Genomic DNA, 19,481 nt, shown 5'->3' with positions numbered 1-19,481 from the left:
TTGCAACCATTTCTTCACCATATGACATTTCGTTCATTTGTAGGATTAATATACTTTTGTTAACAAACCTTATTTTATAACAATTAGATTTATTTGTTTTTCAGAAAAAAATACACAAACATTATCTTTTCTCTGCAAAAAAACGTATAATAAATGATTGAGTTAATTTAGATTACTAATAAGCTAACAACAATTGAAATGATTAGGTTGTCTACATAGAGAAGAGATGTAATATTTTCAATAATAAAAATGTTAAGCTTGATTGAATGTTAATAAATATAGTGTATGCAATGTGGTCCTCCATATCTAAAGCATGAAACGTAGGAAATAAATCAGTAGAATAGAAAAACAAATAAAATACGACTCAAACTTATTAATGATTTTTATTGATAGGGTGATGAATTTGAAGTTAGGCAAGACTATAAAACAATCGAAAGAAGGCGAATCCTTTGCGACCTATGTCCAACCTCTCATTACCTAATTGATTAAGCCAAATAATTTGATATGGATGTTTTTGCTCATATAGACAAAATACCTTAATTGATTAAGCTAAATAATATGATTTAATGCACTAAGACACCAATGTTTACCTATTTACAATTTTCTTTTCTTTTAACTCATCACATGTTAAAATTGATGAAATTGTTAATATTGATGAATGTTATGAAAATGGTTTGTTGGAATGTAAATAGTTATTTTGATGATATTTGAATGTGTAATGATGTTATGAAAATGGTTTGTTGATGAGTATTAACATACAACCTCGACAAATACAATGACAATGACATGGATCATTTTTTATTCTATAGCAGCCAACCAAACATACCCTTAAAGTTTACTTTGTAAAATATAACTTATAAAAAGAATGACAATAAAAGTATAAAACATATACAACATTTTCCCTTGAAAGAATTTGGTGATTTTATAGACTATATTAATTTTCCACCAAGCCTCATTCCTCAAAATATAGAGATCAAGTGTCAAGAAACATAATTTATAAATAATAATAATAAAAAAAGATTCACTAGGATAGACTTGAATGTGTTACGAATATAAAACGGGTAATTGACTTATCAGGGTAATTACCTTTTCGTTTTGTTCACATTAGTTTTGTACATATCTAGGTAACGAACTTGTTGAAAATGTTCACATATGACCATTATGACCGGCTATAGCAAGTTACAATCGGTATCATAATGGTCATATGTGAACACTTCTAACAAGTTTGTTACCTAAATGTGTACAAAAAAAAAAAATCCCAAATGTGAACAAAATGAAAAGATAATTACCTTGATAAGTTAATTTCTCTTTTTATTAAGGCGGTCGATCATAATGTTTGCAATATTGATTCATTTAAATTTCTTTAAAACAATATTTATGACCATTTAAATACGCCACGACATGTTGGGAGCCATTTTTGGTAGTATAATTATTAGCTAATATATATATATATATATATATATATATATATATATATATATATATAAACTACTTTTATTTTTTGTATTTTAAATTTTTGTAATACATGGAACAAACTTTATTGAAGATGATGTTTTTTTTCATGTTATTGGTCTCAATCTCTGGTACTTTTAGTCTCTATTACAGTTCTCTGGTTCATGACTTGTTGTTTGTTTTTCTCTATTGAATTAAACATGCTTTGCAGGTATGTAAATCTCAAATGTTTCGGCTGACACAAACGTCGGTGTGACGTGGATGGTGATTGCCATATTCATTGTTGAGCAGCATGTATTCTCTATTTTTACACGTGTACATAGTAAAATTATATTTTTTTATATTTAATAAAATTAGTGTATTTTAAAAAGATATTTATCAAAATGGTATGATTTTAAAAATATTTACCATTTATGTTAAACTTTATACCAAAACAAAATTAAAAGGTAAAACAAAAAAGAAAATAAATTGAATTATCAAGGTAATTACATTTTCGTTTTGCTCACATTTAGATAACTTCTTTTTTTGTACACATCCAGGTAATGAATTTACTAAACTTGCTGGAAGTGTTCACATATGACCATTATAACCGGTTGTAGCTTGTTGCAGTCGGTCATAATGGTCGTTTATGAACACTTCTAGTGCCGATGATAGGGGTGGGCAAGAAGGACCTCTGCAGAGGGCCTTTTATTTTCAGGGGCCCAAATTTTTTTTACTTATATTATATTTAATAAAAAATTAAATCAGATTTAGGCCCAGCTATCACTAGAATCCAACTCCAGCGATCCAGAGAGGCAGAATGTTGTCCAATTTTATGTGATCGTGAGCGTGAGCGACAAGCGAGTGAGCGAACAGCGTACAACAACGTGCAAAGAGCGTGAGGGAGGGACGATTGAGTTTTCTGCGATTATAGAGTATTCTTTATTCATTCAGATTTCAGAAATCAAAAGGGCAACAACGGTATTTTCAATTTATCAGTCGACTGTTTTCCTTGTTTTCTTTTTTGTTCCAGAATCCAGACTTCCAGTTGATCATTCTTTTAAGTTTTGTCATAACACACTTTTTAGAAACAACTTATCAGAATTAGTGAATTACTTATGATTAATTGAATGTGAATGTTACCAGATTATATATTATCAAAAATCAGGGTTCAGAATGTGAAATTGTGAATGTTATCAGATTAATAATGAACTTGAATGTTTTATACTTTACTGAATGTTGAATAGTTGAACTAATGAACTTGAATCAGATTAATAAGATTATAATTTATCAGAAATTGAATGTTGAAATCAGAAATAAGATTATGATAATTGAGAAATTAGAATATGTTAATGAATGTTGAAAGAAGAAATCATATTATGAGAAATTAGAATAAGTTAAGTCTTAACTGTTTATCGGAAATTGAAATTAGATTATAAGATTATCAATTATGTTTATCGGTTGATGTAACTTGTGATGGGTTTTAGGTAAAACAAATAAACTAGAAAACAATTCCTAAGTTCACATGCAACCTACTTTGGATCTATGTTTTAACTATTGAACATATAACTTTGAATTGCAAAACAAGAACCCTAGAGGAGAGAGGCTAATTTCGAAATTAACAAACTAGGGTTTAGGAGTTACATACCTTTCAATTGTTATAGCCAACAATTGATAATCCTCTTGATCTTGATCTTGATCTTCTTGGAAGCTTAGCACCACAAATGTAATGCCTCTAATGGAATCACACCCAAGAACTAGCAAGAAGGAAACTTGGAGGAGAGAGGATGGAGAGAGTATGCAATTTCAGCCTTAGGGTTTCTTCCAAAGAAATCAGTGACCTCAAATGTGAGCCAGGAGGCTCCTTAAATAGCTGAGGGATCTAGGGTTTAGGGAAAACCCTAGTTATCCTTTGCTTAGGGCCTAAGCAAGATCCAAAGGCCTTATTTGGACCCCTTGGACGAAATCTCTAGGGTTTCCCCTAAGAATGTGAGACTATCCCACATTCTTTCAGATAGTCGTTAAACTCGATACTAAGATACTCCCCGCCTCTATCGGATCTAAGTATCTTTATCTTTCTGCCCAATTGATTTTCGACTTCATGCTTAAACTTTTTGAACCTTTCAAAAGTTTCTGACTTATGCTTGATCAAGTAGATATATCCATATCTGCTATAATCGTCAGTGAAAGTCACATAGAATCGATTAGCATCTCTTGTAGTTGATCTGAAGGGCCCACACACATCTGTGTGTATGAGATCCAACAGACCTTCACCTCTTTCACAAGACCCTGTGAATGGTGATTTTGTCATCTTTCCCAAAAGACAAGATTCACACATATCATCTGATTTTAGGTCAAATGATTCAACACTCCATCCTTTTGGAGTTGGGCTATGTGTTTCTTGTTAATGTGTCCAAGACGACAATGCCACAAGCATGCCTTGTCTACACTATTAGACAAGTCAATATTAAGTACACTATTTCCTAAGCTATCAACACAAGTCACTGTTTCATACACACCATCACAAGGTAAAGCTTCAAACATAAAAACACCATTCTTATAAACAGAAATTGAACCATTCAAATCATTAAAAGAATATTTGAAACCTTGTCTGAACAATGCATGAAATGAAATAATGTTTCTCGTCATCTCAGACGAATAGCAACAATTTATTAAATCTAATCTAACATCATTGCTAAGCAGAAGCTGATAAACTCCGATCTTGGTCACTGGTGAAGACTTTCTATTTCCCATGATCAAGTTTATCCTTCCTCGCTCTATCTCCTCACTTTCCTTTAGTCCCTGCAAATCAGAACAGATATGAAAACCACATCCTGTATCAAGGACCCATGAACGAGAAGATAATGAGTTATTAGCAGAAATAGTGTAAATACCTGCCGAAGATGGCTTCACTTTGCCATCCTTGATATCTTGCAGATATTGTGGGCAAGATCTCTTCCAATGCCCCTTTTGATTGCAGTAAAAGCAAACGACCTCTTTTGGATCAGAAACATGGGGAGTGGAACCATTGGGCTTAGCCTTTGGGCCATTACTAGACGACCCAGCTTGAGCCTTGCTCTTCCAGTTTTGCTTGGGAGGACCTTTCCTCTTTTTCCCCTTTCCCTGTCCAATAGCCAACACAGGGGCACTTGAAGGCGTGGAGGGTATACTTTTACCCTTCATTCCTGCCTCAGCTGTCTGCAACAAGTTGTGCAATTGGGCCAAGGTCTGCTCAGTATTGTTCAAATGGTAAGTTAGAATAAACTAACCATAACAATCAGGTAGTGAGTTCAAGACCATGTCAATGGCCAATTCCTCATCAAAGTGAATGTTGAGCTTGACCAAACGCTCTATGTAGCGTTGCATTCTTTGCACATGTGACACAACCGATTCCCCTTCTTTCATCTTGCAAGCCATGAGTGACTTGACTACTTCAAACTTTTCTTGACGAGCTCGCTTATGGTACTTTTCCATAAGGTCCTTGTTCATCTCAAAAGGCCAGTAGTCCTCATAGTACCTCTGCAGTTCTGGGGACATGGTTGCCACCATGATGCACGCCACTTTGGTAGCATCATCGTAATGTTTCTTGTAGGCAGCAAGATCTTCAGGAGTAGCTTCAGACTCATCAAGCTCTTTGAGCTCCTTTTCAAGAACATATTCTTTGTTCTCAAAACGAAGAGCCATCTTGATGTTGCGCATCCAATCGTTATAGTTTGAGCCATCCATAACGACTTTGGAGCAGATATTGAGCAAAGAGAAGTTCTGGTTGGAGGAGGATGAAGCAGAAGTGTTTCCAGGAGTAGACATCTGAAAAGAAAGAAAGTTTTAGTTAGATTTCAAGATACCTCAATATAATAACCCAAAGATAAAATATCAAGGTTAGGATCCAACTATGAAGATTCACAACTTAGAAATGAGATGCCGAGATCCAAGTGTAAATTTCATAAGGTAGGTGAATGACGATTCACCAATTCCACCATTAGACGAAACAAACGAAGTGAAATTCCTAATTCTTTTGAGATACATTGAAACTATTCAATGGCATGTTTTAATCTCAGATTATGCTCTTCTATTTGTGACTGGGATGCCGAGGATCACAAACAAGATGTGAATAACCATGCAAATGTGCTTGGTAACCTCATTGTCTTTATCATTAACTATTGATGTGCTGGTAAACCACACACGCTCCATCAAAATGACAATTATGAGATACCCATTACTACTCTTTATTAGTGTCCTTTAGTGTGCTGGTTAACCATACACGCTCCACTAACGACCAATAAAGCATAATGTGCAATTTCATGGATTAGCATACTTTTCACATTTTTCCTAAAGTAACTAGAGTTGGGATTTTAAAAATAATGTTCTAGTACTTTCTTTAATGTCATTATACTTTTAATGAGAAGTAGTTGTCCTATCAAATCCGTTCTGCTAACGACCCTCCACTAATCAAGGAAGCGGTGGGTGAGAGTGGACACCCATTCAACTACCATTTTATAGGCAGTTTCCTTATACCCCCCCTTATAGATTAGCTTCGTGAATGAGGCATACTAGCGATTTGACTGACCATATTCTTATGCATATATAATATTAAACTTTTAATCATAATACATATATAGGGTGTGTTTTAAAACATTTTAAAACTTCAAGGGTTTATATAAATTTCGAAATTCAAACTATTAAATTTAAATTTAAATAAACCAATTAACTAGATTTAATATTTATCTTTTAATTAACTATTAATCAAATTATTAAATCTTGTAAGGATTATCTAATTAAATTAATCAATTAATTTAATCCTAATCCTTATCCCTCTAAATTTCGAAAAATAGGGTAAGGATAATTATCCAATTAATCTAATTAAGTAACAATTATCCAAAACAAGAAACTCTAAAACTTCTAGCAATTTCGAAATTTACAAGGGAGGAGGCTAGGGTTTTCAAAACCCTAACCCTAATTTCGATTAGGGTTCTTTGGAGGCTAGGGTTTTCGAAAAAAAACCCTTTTATCTAAAACCCTAGAAATCGAAAATTTGGCCTTTAGGGTTTAATAGCTATAAACCCTAATTTGCAATTCAACAATTATAGCAATTCAATTTAAAACAAACAATGGCTCTGATTCCACTGATGGGTTTTAGGTAAAACAAATAAACTAGAAAACAATTCCTAAGTTCACATGCAACCTACTTTGGATCTATGTTTTAACTATTGAACATATAACTTTGAATTGCAAAACAAGAACCCTAGAGGAGAGAGGCTAATTTCGAAATTAACAAACTAGGGTTTAGGAGTTACATACCTTTCAATTGTTATAGCAAACAATTGATAATCCTCTTGATCTTGATCTTGATCTTCTTGGAAGCTTAGCACCACAAATGTAATGCCTCTAATGGAATCACACCCAAGAACTAGCAAGAAGGAAACTTGGAGGAGAGAGGATGGAGAGAGTATGCAATTTCGGCCTTAGGGTTTCTTCCAAAGAAATCAGTGACCTCAAATGTGAGCCAGGAGGCTCCTTAAATAGCTGAGGGATCTAGGGTTTAGGGAAAACCCTAGTTATCCTTTGCTTAGGGCCTAAGCAAGATCCAAAGGCCTTATTTGGACCCCTTGGACGAAATCTCTAGGGTTTCCCCTAAGAATTTCGTCCACCTCCTTCCAAGGGGGTTCTGGAACCTTCCACTCAACTATTAGTTAATTGCAAACTAGTCCCTGCACTTTATAATTAATTCTTTTAACCCCAAAATTAATTCTGATTAATTTCTGGCTAACTATTAATTAAACATAATGATTTCTAATTAATATATTAATCTTTTAACATATTAATAAATCATTTATATTAATTCATTAATCTTATAAATTAATATCTCTCCTTTCATAATTTCCTTGTCCAGTTGCTAGGTTGAGGGCAACCCAAAAGGACTGTGCTGCTATCAATTCAAGTACATACCAATTATAGTTATCGGCTTAGACACCTAATCCAACAACTTGAATGTTGAAAGTTGAAAGTTTAAAACTATTGAACTTGTAGTGATGAAGTCCAAACAACCATCCGACTTTCAAAAACGTAAAAAGAGAAAACTTGATGAAGAAAAGAGAAAGGCTGACGTTGGTTCTCTAGATAAATTTATCCATAGAAAACCTATTGAAGAGCTTGTTGAAGATCACGTTGAATGGCATGTTGAAGAGCACGTTGAAGAGCATATTGAAGATCATGTTGAAGAGCAAGAGCACGTTGAAGAGTATGTTGAAGATCATGTTGAAGAGCAAGAGCATTGTAGCACCTGGTTCCTGGTACGTATGCAAATTCAAGTATTTTGGTATTCTACTATGGGACTCGACGAGTTGGAGGCCCAACTCGTCGAGTAGACTCGACATTATGCGGGGGTTTTAGCGATCTACTCGACGAGTCGGGGGACCGACTCGACGAGTAGGAGCTGTCTGGACAAAACCCTAATATTTAGGGTTTGCACCCTATTTAAACACTTTATCTCGTCCCAAACCAGCCTCCATCACCCCTCCCAACTCAGAGAAACCCTATATTGAAACCCTAACCTTGTTTGAGTGATCTTGAGCCATTTTTGTGTGTTTTGTGGTGATTTGAAGTTTGAAGAAGAGAAGGAAGCTTGGAAGATCAAGAGAAGACTAGTAGATCCAAAGGTTTTGATTTATTTCCATCCCATTCAAGGTTAAAAGCTTCAAACTTGACTTCTCATTTGATAGATCTCCTCTAGGGCTTAGATCTTATCATTTTGGGGCATTTCTAAGGCCATATTCGGATTGAGTGTGTATCATGGAGTTACACTTCAGATCTTGAACCATTGAGGGTTCCCATGGCATAAAGGTGCCAACTTTATGGCCATGGGAAGCCCATGCATCTTATAAACCCCCTTTTCATGGATTTTGGAGCCAAAAACCCCATGCATGGACATCAAGTTCATAGCTTTACGTATGAAATGGACCCTAGGAGGTCAGATCTATGATTTTGATGCATTAAGACCCATTATAATCGACATTATAGTTTTGGACTAGGAGGGACTCAGCGAGTCGCTTGGGTGACTCGGCGAGTCGGGACGCATTTTTCCCCCAAACGTCTTCTGGAAATGGTTTTGGTTGAGTGGAAGGAACACTCAGCCTGCTAGGGGTTTGTTTTGGACCTGGAAATCATAGGACTCAGCGAGTGGATGAACGGACTCGGCGAGTTCAAGGCAATGTCCTAACCTCATGAAGACGGAATCGACGAGTTCAAGGAGAACTCGGCGAGTCATAGACTAGACTCATTCATTCAGATGAAGATGAACTCGACGAGTTCAAGGATGAACTCGGCAAGTCGGTTGAAGATGGTCCCGATGTTATGGTTGAAGGAGAACTCGTCGAGCTCTTGCTAGACTCGGCGAGTAGAGTCGGGTCTTAACATTTTGTAGAAGTGGGGACTCGACGAGTTGGTGGACCAACTCGGCGAGTGGAGTCAACTGGACGTTGACCTTGACCAAAGTTGACTTTGAACAGGGTTTGACCTTGACTTTGACTTGGATTTGGGTTGACCCTTGTAAGGGGGTTATGAGTATGTATTAGTAATCGAGAAAGGTTGTTGTGTATGGATTGAGGAGTAGAGACGAGTTGATTCCCGTGCCGAGGATTGTGCAGATACTACGGTATAGCGAGGTGAGTTACCTACCAGTAGAAGTGGGTTTAAGGCACCAAGGCCGACCCACTAGTAGTTGATTTCAGTTGAGATGATTGTCTTTGTGATAATTATCTGGTTTGCTATTACTTGATGTGTTATATGTGCCAGTATGATATGTTCTATGAGATAGTGGTAGAAGGAGGGGAATAGTCCCCGATTCGGTCGTTAAGGCCGAAGGGTAGGTCGGACACCCCAGATATGTCTGACAGCATGATTATGATATGTTATTACGTGATAGTAGTAGGGGTGAAATAGTCCCCGTGACCGGGTGAGATAGACCGAAGGGTAGGCAGGCACCCCAGAATGGCCTGACGCGGGTAGGTCAGTGTTGGATTAGTGTCTAAGCCCGTAACTATATTTGGTAAGTACTTGACCCGGTTGTGCATGGTCCTTTTGGGTTGCCTTCACCAAAGCAACATGATAGGATGATTTGTGAATAAAGAGGTTATCATGATTCATTAATATGTTATATGAATAATATATTAATGGATAAATCATATAATTAAATTAATATTAGACAAGAATTAATTAAGAAATTAATTTTTTTGGCTAAAAGATATTAATTTAATATCAGGGACTTAAACTGTCAAATGTGTGATAGTTGAGTATTGGGCTGAGGGGCCTCTTGGACTAGGCATGGACGAAATTAGGAGGTGTCCATCTCTAATTTCGGCCCTAAGGCCCTATTCCAGAAGCTTCCTTGGATAGCTTAAGGCCTAAGCTGTCCATTAGGGTTTTTGACTGAAACCCTAACAGTTTCAGTATAAATAGGACCCTAAGGTTCCAGAATTCTGCTACCCTATTCAAAAGAGCTATAGAGGCGAATTCAAGAAGCCTCCAACCTCTCTCCAAGATCATTCTTTTGCTATTGGTGTTTGTAAGCCATTAGAGGAGTGACACTTGTGACTCTAAGCTTCAAAGACAAGAAGATTCAAGCAAGCAATAAGAGGTAATGATCTAGATCTGATTTATTTCATATAATTTCGAATTATTCTCATTAGATCTAGGGTTTGTAAGTCTTGGATGATTGCATGTACAATTAGTGAAACCTAGATCCAAGCATTAGGGTTTGCATGAGCACATAGGATGTTCTTTTGGCTCAAACCCATCAGTGGTATCAGAGCTTTGTTTGGTTTCCATTGTATTGATGCCTTGTATGTTCATCTTGCTGAAAAAATCGTTTTTTTGGCCCTCTGCTCGACCTGACTCGGCGAGTCACTAGCTGCACTCGGCGAGTCAGCCCAACTCGGCAAGTCCAGTTAGTAACTAGGCGAGTCGGAGCGTCAAACAGAGGGATTTTCGGGATTTCTTGCTGATTTGCTTAAGGATAATTGCCTAAATCGTTTTTTATTAAAAAAATCCGAATTTTATTATTGTTTTATGATTATCCTTACCAAATCAAAAGATAATTACCAATTGTTTAAATAATAAATTCCTTATTTGATAATATTTGATTATTTGAATTAATTGTCGAATTATCTTGCAAGTAAAATTGACGAGGTCAAATTTAGATAATCATTAAATTAATTGTTTAATTTAAATTATTTGCTATTTGATCATTTGTGTTTTGAAAAGTTCAAAACTTGTCCTCAAGTTTTGAAATTTAAATTTTATGATTAAAAGGTTAATTTGAACTATTTAAATTTCAAACCTTAGAATTTTACAAGTTTTAAAATTTCAACCTTATACTTTATAATATTATAAGATTAATATATATATATATATATATATATATATATATATATATATATATATATATATATATATATATATATATAACTTAAATGCTAGTCTTACCGTTAGTAGACCTCATTCACGAAGCCGATCTATAAGGGGGGTATAAGGTTATGGCCTATAAAATGGCCGTTTAATGGGTGTCCACTCTCACCCACCGCTTCCTTGATTGGTGGAGGGTCGTTAACCGAACGGGTAGGATATGGCAACCACTTCCTCATTAATAAGTATAATGAATTATAAAAGTAACTAAATGTTTTTACAAAAATTCTCAATCTTAGTTACTTTAGGCAAAAGTGAATTTGATGCAATTCCATGAAATTACACTTTGTACCCTTGCTAAGACGTTAATGGAGCGTGTGTGGTTAACCGACACATTAATTGGGTTCTAAGCAAAGGTGTCAAAGGGTGACTCATTGTTTGTCGTAGTTCGATGGATCATGTGTGTTTAACCGGCACATCGAATAGGTGACTATAACAATGAGGGCACCATGTACATTTGCATGGTTATTCACACCCACTTTGTGATTGTGACAACCCAAAACTTTTTCCGTTATCCTTACCCAGTTTCCGTTAATAAAATTTGGGTTTTATTAAATTCCGTCAAATTTCTTAGTTTGAGAAAGACTTTGCGTTTTAAATAAATAATATTTATTTTATACGAGTCGGATTGAACCAGAATCGCGGAAAAACTCGAACCTTCACTCAAAAATCATCGAGTTCACGGTCAGGACGAGTTTACGACCGTAAACTCGTGTAGACCGTAAACACGTTTACGGTCAGGTGGACCCCTTTTTGACCGAGAACTCTACCCTATATATAGAGTATTTGGCCTTCATTTCACACTTTAAACACTTCAAAGGCTTTCTCTCTCTACTCCCTCTCTACCTTCATCGAGAATCCTCAAGAACACGGTTGTGTTTTGGACCGAAAACACCCCCATTTGCCTCCAAATCGTAAGTACCATTCTCCTTTACATCTATCTAATTACAATCCTTCATTTTGGACTTAAGATCATCACTCTTTGCATGAACAAAAGAGTTTACGGTCCTATGAATCTTCATAAACCGTAAACCCTTATAAAGGGTGTTCTTATAGCCTTTACCCTTCCTAAGGCTAAGCATGGTCCCTAGAATCCAATGTTTTTGAATGAAACCCTTGAAAACCATCATTTGTGCACGATTGATGAGTTTACTGTCTAGTGTATCTCCTTAGACCGTACACCCTTCAAAGACCGTATATTCATGGGCCATAAACCCATGGAACCGTAAACCCATAGACCGTAAACCTTATGACCGTAAGGTCATTAGACCGTGAACTCCATGACCGTAAACACTAAAACCGTAAACACTAAGACCGTGAACACTTGGACCGTGAACTCCAAGACCGTGAACTCCAATGGTCATACCTCTTTGACCGTAAACTCTATAGGGTGGCCATATACCCTAGCTATGCAATCATATGTGATTGTATTCCATAAATCTTAGAGTTTCCTAGCCAATAAGAGTGTTACCCTTCTTATTTAGTCGTCTATACACTAAATTCATACACATACATGTCTATATGTGTCTATTAGGATCATTGTGTGCTCAAGGTTACACCTGACACTCTGCACTCCTCTTCCAACCACACGTCAGAACCACTCACTACAGGTGAGTTCATACCCCTACATTTTTCCGTGTTTTTAATGTTTTCAGGGGGGAATACAAGGCAAACTCAAAGTATTTTATTAAGTTTTAAACTTATTAATACAACTCAACGATTTCCATGTTTAATAACTTACTCGGATATTTTATCCCTTTTGTAACATGTTGAGTATAAGGGAAATTGTTATTTTGGAAATCTCACTTCATAGCTTTCAGAAAGGTTTTACAAAACATTTTCCATAACAACACTAGTAAACTATAATGGGTATAGTTTGGGATAACCCTCTAGGCAGTTTCTACCAAATCAGATTTCATGGATGAATATATATAAACTATGGCCGATTTAGTTTATGTTATATGTTTTCTTAGAAGTATAAAGTACACTTATTCAAGGATAATTACTGTTTTATACTGTTTCTTGCTAGTAAACTAGATTATACAGAATTGTGAGGCTCTACTTCAATACTGTACTCTTAGGTGTACAGTGATAAATCCTTTTAGTATAACCAGAGTCTCCTGGAGGGAGAGCGTGAGATTTGTGAATAGATCTATTCGGGACTGACAATCCCACACCTGAACTGCTAGCTACAGTTAGGCGGGCACGCCTGGGGTGAACAAATGTCATTTAACTTAACGCCTGAAGAACGTTATAAAGGTCTCTAGGTCATATCAAGTATGGTTATACGACTCGCAAATAAGTATAAACTAAATTTGGTTTACAGACTCTACCCTTCATTTGTTTAATTTTTAGTAATAAAACTACCTTCATATATACACTGATAGTAATCAAGGATCTCTAAAATTACATCTCTACCTCTATGACGGACAACTTGTTTTTAGGGAAAATATGGGATTTTCCCAGGATAACACTGCATTTCTAAAACTGATGATTTATCTTCTACTAATAGACACTCTTACAACACTGCTTTTCACAAGAAAATATAGGATTTTATTGAGGAACACTTTTCAAAAAGGATCAAAGAAACATTTTCAACAAAAACTAAATGCTTATGAACTCACCAGCTTTATGCTGATATTCTTTCAAAACTGCTTGTATTCTCAGGAAATCAGTAGATAGGTATGTGCTGGAATTTGAGAAGCTGGAGCAATAAGAGTCTTATGTTATTACTTTACATACTTTTGATGTACCTAAAACAAGATTTCAAACTGATGTAAACATTTTACTTATATATGTATCCTCTGTATTGGTTGTGTTGCTATGTTTCCTATTATTCATTGGTTGTGATGCTAAACATGACCTCCTCCGCCCCCGAACGTTTCCGCCGTTCCGGTTTGGGGGTGTGACAGATTGGTATCAGAGCCCTTGTTTATAGCGAACTAAGTATACCGAACCTTACATGGTATACAACTATAAACACTAAGAGGCCTAAGTGCTCTAAACTAAAAGTATATTTTCGAAATATAAAGTATTTTGTAACAAGTATACTAGTATGCATACATAACAGAACCAGAGTCATAGATAGAACGAAACAAAAGTATTTGGATGTTGGGACACTGCGGTTAAACCTGGGCAGTTATGTAATCATGTCTAGGGTCAATATAGCCTGATCAACTATATTCATTCGAGACATGACCAATATGTGCTTGGGAGTGACTTTGGTGTTACAGCAAGCCTAAAACTTACCAAGAACAAAAGCATCCGACATAAAATACTGTAGGAGTATTTTAGCTAGTGCCAAATTCAGTATACAGATTCACTCCAAGTGTTGATACCACTTTCTTCTTAAGCGATAACTTACTTGTGTTAGTAACCTTTCTGTGCTTATCGCTCCGTAGTATACTTTTATTATCAGGATGAGATATATCTTGTTTTATATATCTCGAGGACTTACCATCCTCTTCTTCCTGATTGATTCTAGAACAAGATGCCTCCCCGACCAAGACCCATCAGAAGAAACGACGACACTCCACCACCACCACCCCCTCAGTTCGACCCCGTCATGTTCCAGGCAGCAGTTACCGCTGTCGTAACCGCAACGATGGCACAAGTGAACGCTGGTGGGGCTGGAGGTGGAACCGACCCCCAGCGGCAAGACGGAAGTCAGGGACATCAAAAGGAGTGTTCCTACAAGGACTTCATGACCGCAAAACCCAAGCCCTTCGACGGAAATGGAGGTGTTGTCGCTCTAACTCGATGGTTCGAGAAGATCGAATCCATCTTCGAAATTTGCGCCTGTTCCGAAGCCAACAAGCTGAAGTTCGCCGCCTGCACCTTCACCGACAGAGCCTTGACCTGGTGGAATGGTCGAGTCAAAACCCTAACCCTGCCAGTGGCTAATGCCATGGGTTGGGAAAGACTGAAGGAGCTCATGCTTGCGGAATACTGCCCGAGGGGCGAAGTGCAAAAGTTGGAGCACGAACTCTGGAACTTGAAGATGAAGGGTTCTGACATCGCTTCCTACACCGCTAGATTCTGTGATCTGGCTCTCCTCTGTCCGTGAATGGTTACCCCGGAAATCAAGAAAATCGAGAGGTACATCTGGGGATTGACACAACCAACCAAAGGAAAGGTCTTGGCTGCTAGACCGGCCACGTTTGAGAGCGCCAAGGATCTGGCACAGACTCTGATCGATCATGGGATCGATCTGGATGAGGCATCACCGTTCGCCGAGCCACAAAAGGAGAGTGGCGAGAAGAAGAAGAAATTTTGGAACAAACGCAAGGGCCAGTCTCCTCAGGAACCCTCCAAGAAGCAGCAAACAGTGGCAGTCCACCCTGCTACTACTCCTATTGCTGCTCCCACTGCTGTTCCAACCATCCAAGCTTCTACCGGTGGCTATGCTGGAAACCTACCTCTGTGCAACAAGTGTAACTTTCATCATCACAGACCCTGCCGTGAATTAAAATGCAACAACTGTGGAAAGAAGGGACATATGGCTCGATACTGCAAGACACCTGTTCAACCAACCAACCAGGCTCCTGGGGCGGGTGCTGGTCAAGCCTGCTATGGCTGTGGAGAGGTTGGGCACTTCAAAAGAAACTGCCCCAAAGCGAAAACGGGTGACAATACAGGAAGAGTGCTGGCGATGGGCCAAGAGGAAGCAGTCGCTGATCCTACCGTTGTTACGGGTACGTTCCTACTTGACAACTCTTATGCATGCATTCTTTTCGATTCTGGTGCGGAGAGAAGTTTTGTTAGTCATGCATTCAAACATAGAATCAAGTGTAAATCCCAACCTCTAACCGAAACATTTACCGTCGAGATGGCTAACGGAAAGAAGGAGAGCACTAACGATATATTCATAGGTTGTACTCTCACTCTAGACGGTCATTCCTTTTCCATCAACCTTATGCCTATATCCATTAAGAGTTTAGATGTCATTATCGGCATGGATTGGTTAAGCCCCAATCGTGATGATATCCTTTGCTACGAGAAGGCTATCCATCTCAATCTTCCCTCTGGCGAAGCCCTCACTATTTTCGGTGATAAACTTAGTTCGAGCCTTCGTATCATTTCATGCATCAAGGCCCAGAAGTATATGCGGAAGGAGTGTCATGCATTCCTAGCTCATGTTGTCAACGAGACGCAAGAAGTTAAAGATCTCGAGAGAATCCCCGAAGTCTGTAACTTTCCTGATGTCTTCCCCGAAGATCTCCCAGGAATTCCTCCCGAGCGTCAAGTCGAGTTCCGTATCGATCTAATCCCTGGAGCTACTCTTGTAGCTAAATCTCCCTATCGTTTAGCGCCTGCAGAAATGCAAGAATTATCCAGCCAGCTCAATGAGCTGATCAGCAAAGGATTCATAAGACCGAGTTCCTCACCTTGGGGAGCCCCGATTTTATTCGTAAAGAAGAAAGATGGATCCTTTCGGATGTGCATCGACTACCGAGAGCTGAACAAGCTTACCATCAAGAACCGTTATCCCCTACCCAGAATCGACGACCTATTCGATCAACTTCAGGGAGCCAGTTACTTTTCGAAGATAGACCTAAGGTCAAGGTATCATCAGTTGCGGGTTCACGAGAATGATGTGCCCAAGACAGCATTCCGAACTCGCTATGGACACTACGAGTTTGTAGTAATGCCCTTTGGTCTAACCAACGTACTGGCAGTATTCATGGACCTGATGAATCGGGTGTGCCGCCCTTTCCTAGACAAGTTCGTGATTGTGTTCCATGACGACATACTTGTTTATTCGCGGAGCGAAGATGATCATAAACAACACTTGAGGCAGGTACTCGAAACACTGAGGGCGGAGAAGCTTTATGCAAAATTCTCAAAGTGTGAGTTCTGGATCAGGAAGGTAACTTTCCTCGGTCACGTGGTTAGTGAGGAAGGCATACATGTGGACCCTTCCAAAATCAAAGCGATCGAGAATTGGTCGGCACCAAAGACACCCACAGAAATCAGGCAATTCTTGGGTCTCGCAGGCTATTATCGCAGGTTCATCCAGAACTTCTCCAAAATAGCTAAGCCTTTAACTACCCTGACACAGAAAGGTGTAACCTTTAGTTGGGGAGTCAAGCAAGACACTGCGTTTGAAACATTGAAGCAGGCCCTATGCAGCGCACCTATCTTGTCCCTGCCCGAAGGGACGGAAGACTTCGTTGTCTACTGTGACGCATCCAATCAGGGCCTAGGCTGTGTGCTCATGCAACGAGGAAAGGTTATCGCCTATGCTTCGAGGCAGTTGAAAGCACACGAAGTCAATTACACAACTCACGATCTAGAATTGGGAGCAGTGGTCTTCGCGTTAAAGATCTGGAGACACTACCTCTACAGAACCAAGTGCACCATTTTCACTGACCATAAGAGCTTGCAACATATCTTTGATCAGAAGGAGTTAAACATGAGACAGCGGCGATGGGTAGGTCAGCACCCCAGAATGGCTTGACACGGGTAGGTCAGCACCCCATAATGGCTTGACATGCGTAGGTCAGCACCCCATAATGGCTTGACATGGGTAGGTTGGCACCCCATAATTGCCCGACAGAATGTATGTTGTATGGTATGTGGTATGATGGGGGAACTCACTAAGCATCGTGCTTACGGTTTTCAGTTTTGGTTTCAGGTACCTCTTCATCTAAGGGGAAGGAGCCGGCAGGGTAGCAGCGCATCGCACACACATGATTCCGCATTTGAGAACCCTGGGATTTTACTATGACATTATACTATTTGACATTATGGTTTTTGAGACATGTAATTATGGTTTTGTGGTTTGACATGATATTAGTAATGTTTTCCTCAGACAATTTCCCAAGTATTAAAATAAAAAAAAAACAAAAAAAAAATTTAGTCTTGATTTTTGGGATGTTACAAGCATGTAGAAGTAGTAGTAGAAGAGGCAGAAGAAGTAGAGCTCGTTAAAGATCTTGTTGATATATGTGATCCAAGACGGTGGAAAAAACTTAATCGTGAGAAGATAAAACTTTTGGTCGAGAGAGGTCCTAAAAGAGATGCTAGTATTATGTATGGTCCCTACGATATTAATGGTAGACGATTTTCTGCAGCATTATATACAAGAACTTTATCTAATTTGGACAAGTGTGATAGAGAGTGGCTAGTATATTCGAAAGAGCTTGACAAGGAATTTTGTTTCTGTTGTAAAGTATTTAGAAAATGGATTTCTAAAGGTAAATTGGGTGATGAAGGTTATTCACATTGACACCATGTTACTACTAGAGTTAAAGAACATGAAATTTCCTTGGATCATCTCATAAATAGGAATAAGTGGTTTGATATGCATAAATGATTGAACTTGAACGAAACAATTGATAAAGTTCAATACGAGCAATTCAATAAAGAAAGAGATTACTGGAAACAAGTCATTTTGAGAATCATTGCAGTTGTGAAGTTTCTTGCTAAACATAATTTAGCATTCCGTGGATCAAATGAAAAGTTGTATGAAAAAGGTAATTATAAATTGTATATTTTTTTTATCCAATTCCACCAATTACCTTTTTGTTAATTATTATGACTGATTCCACTTCTTATTTGTTAATTGTATTTAATAGGTATTGGAAATTTTTTGGGTGTCATTGAAATGTTGGAAGTGTGATCCGGTTATCAAAGAGCATGTGCGGCGGATCATAAGTGACAAACTTCATGTGCATTATCTTGGGCACACGATCCAAAACGAACTAATACTTTTGATAGCTCAAGAAATTAAAAAAGAACTTATCAAGAAGATAAAGGAAGCAAAGTACTACTCAATCATAATTGATTGTACTCCCGATTCAAGTCACCAAGAACATATGACTATAATAGTGAGGTATTTAAAGTTATCATATAATTCTGTAACTGTGGAGGAGTCCTTTTTAGGTTTTTTGAATGTTGATGATACCACCGGAAAAGGACTATTTGATATTAAACTTGAGGAGTTCTATTGGTCTTGAAATTGTTGATATGCGTGGTCAAGGCTATGATAATGGGGCAAATATGAAAGGAAAGCACCAAGCAGTGCAAAAGAGATTTTTTAGATCTAAATCCTAGAGCATTTTACACTCCTTGTGGTTGACATTCTCTTAATCTAGCATTTTCGAAATTGAAGTTGTTGAAATCTTACTTACGCTCAACAATGAACCAAGAAAGACATAGCGGTTTGGTCATGATATCTATCGAGAACGAAATCTTAGAAAGTATAGAGTACGATGGGTTGATCAACCAATTTGATATCAAGAATGCTAGGAGAGCTTCCCGGATCGTCGGTTAGCTGTTACAATGTCACACCCCCAAACCAGGATGGCGGAAACGTCCGGGGGTGGGTGACTTTCATGTGTTGTATCATAACAATTGAGTAGTAGTAAAGAAAGCAAACACAACCATCATATATATAATTGAAAAAGTTACATCATTGTAAGTGTTACATATTTCAGAAGTCAATTACAATATGATGACAAAAGATTTGTTTGACACCTTAGCGTCCCATCCTCAAAAGCTGGTGGTTACCTGTTTTACTGATTCCCTGAGAATACAAGTTGTTTGAAAAAGTGTGAACAATTAAGTTGGTGAGTTCATAAGAGTTT

Source organism: Lactuca virosa, chromosome 1 (assembly GCF_052849685.1).
Source record: "Lactuca virosa cultivar CGN04683 chromosome 1, Lactuca_virosa_CGN04683_v6, whole genome shotgun sequence".
Lineage (NCBI taxonomy): Eukaryota > Viridiplantae > Streptophyta > Magnoliopsida > Asterales > Asteraceae > Lactuca > Lactuca virosa.
Note: the sequence above shows the minus strand (reverse complement) of the source record.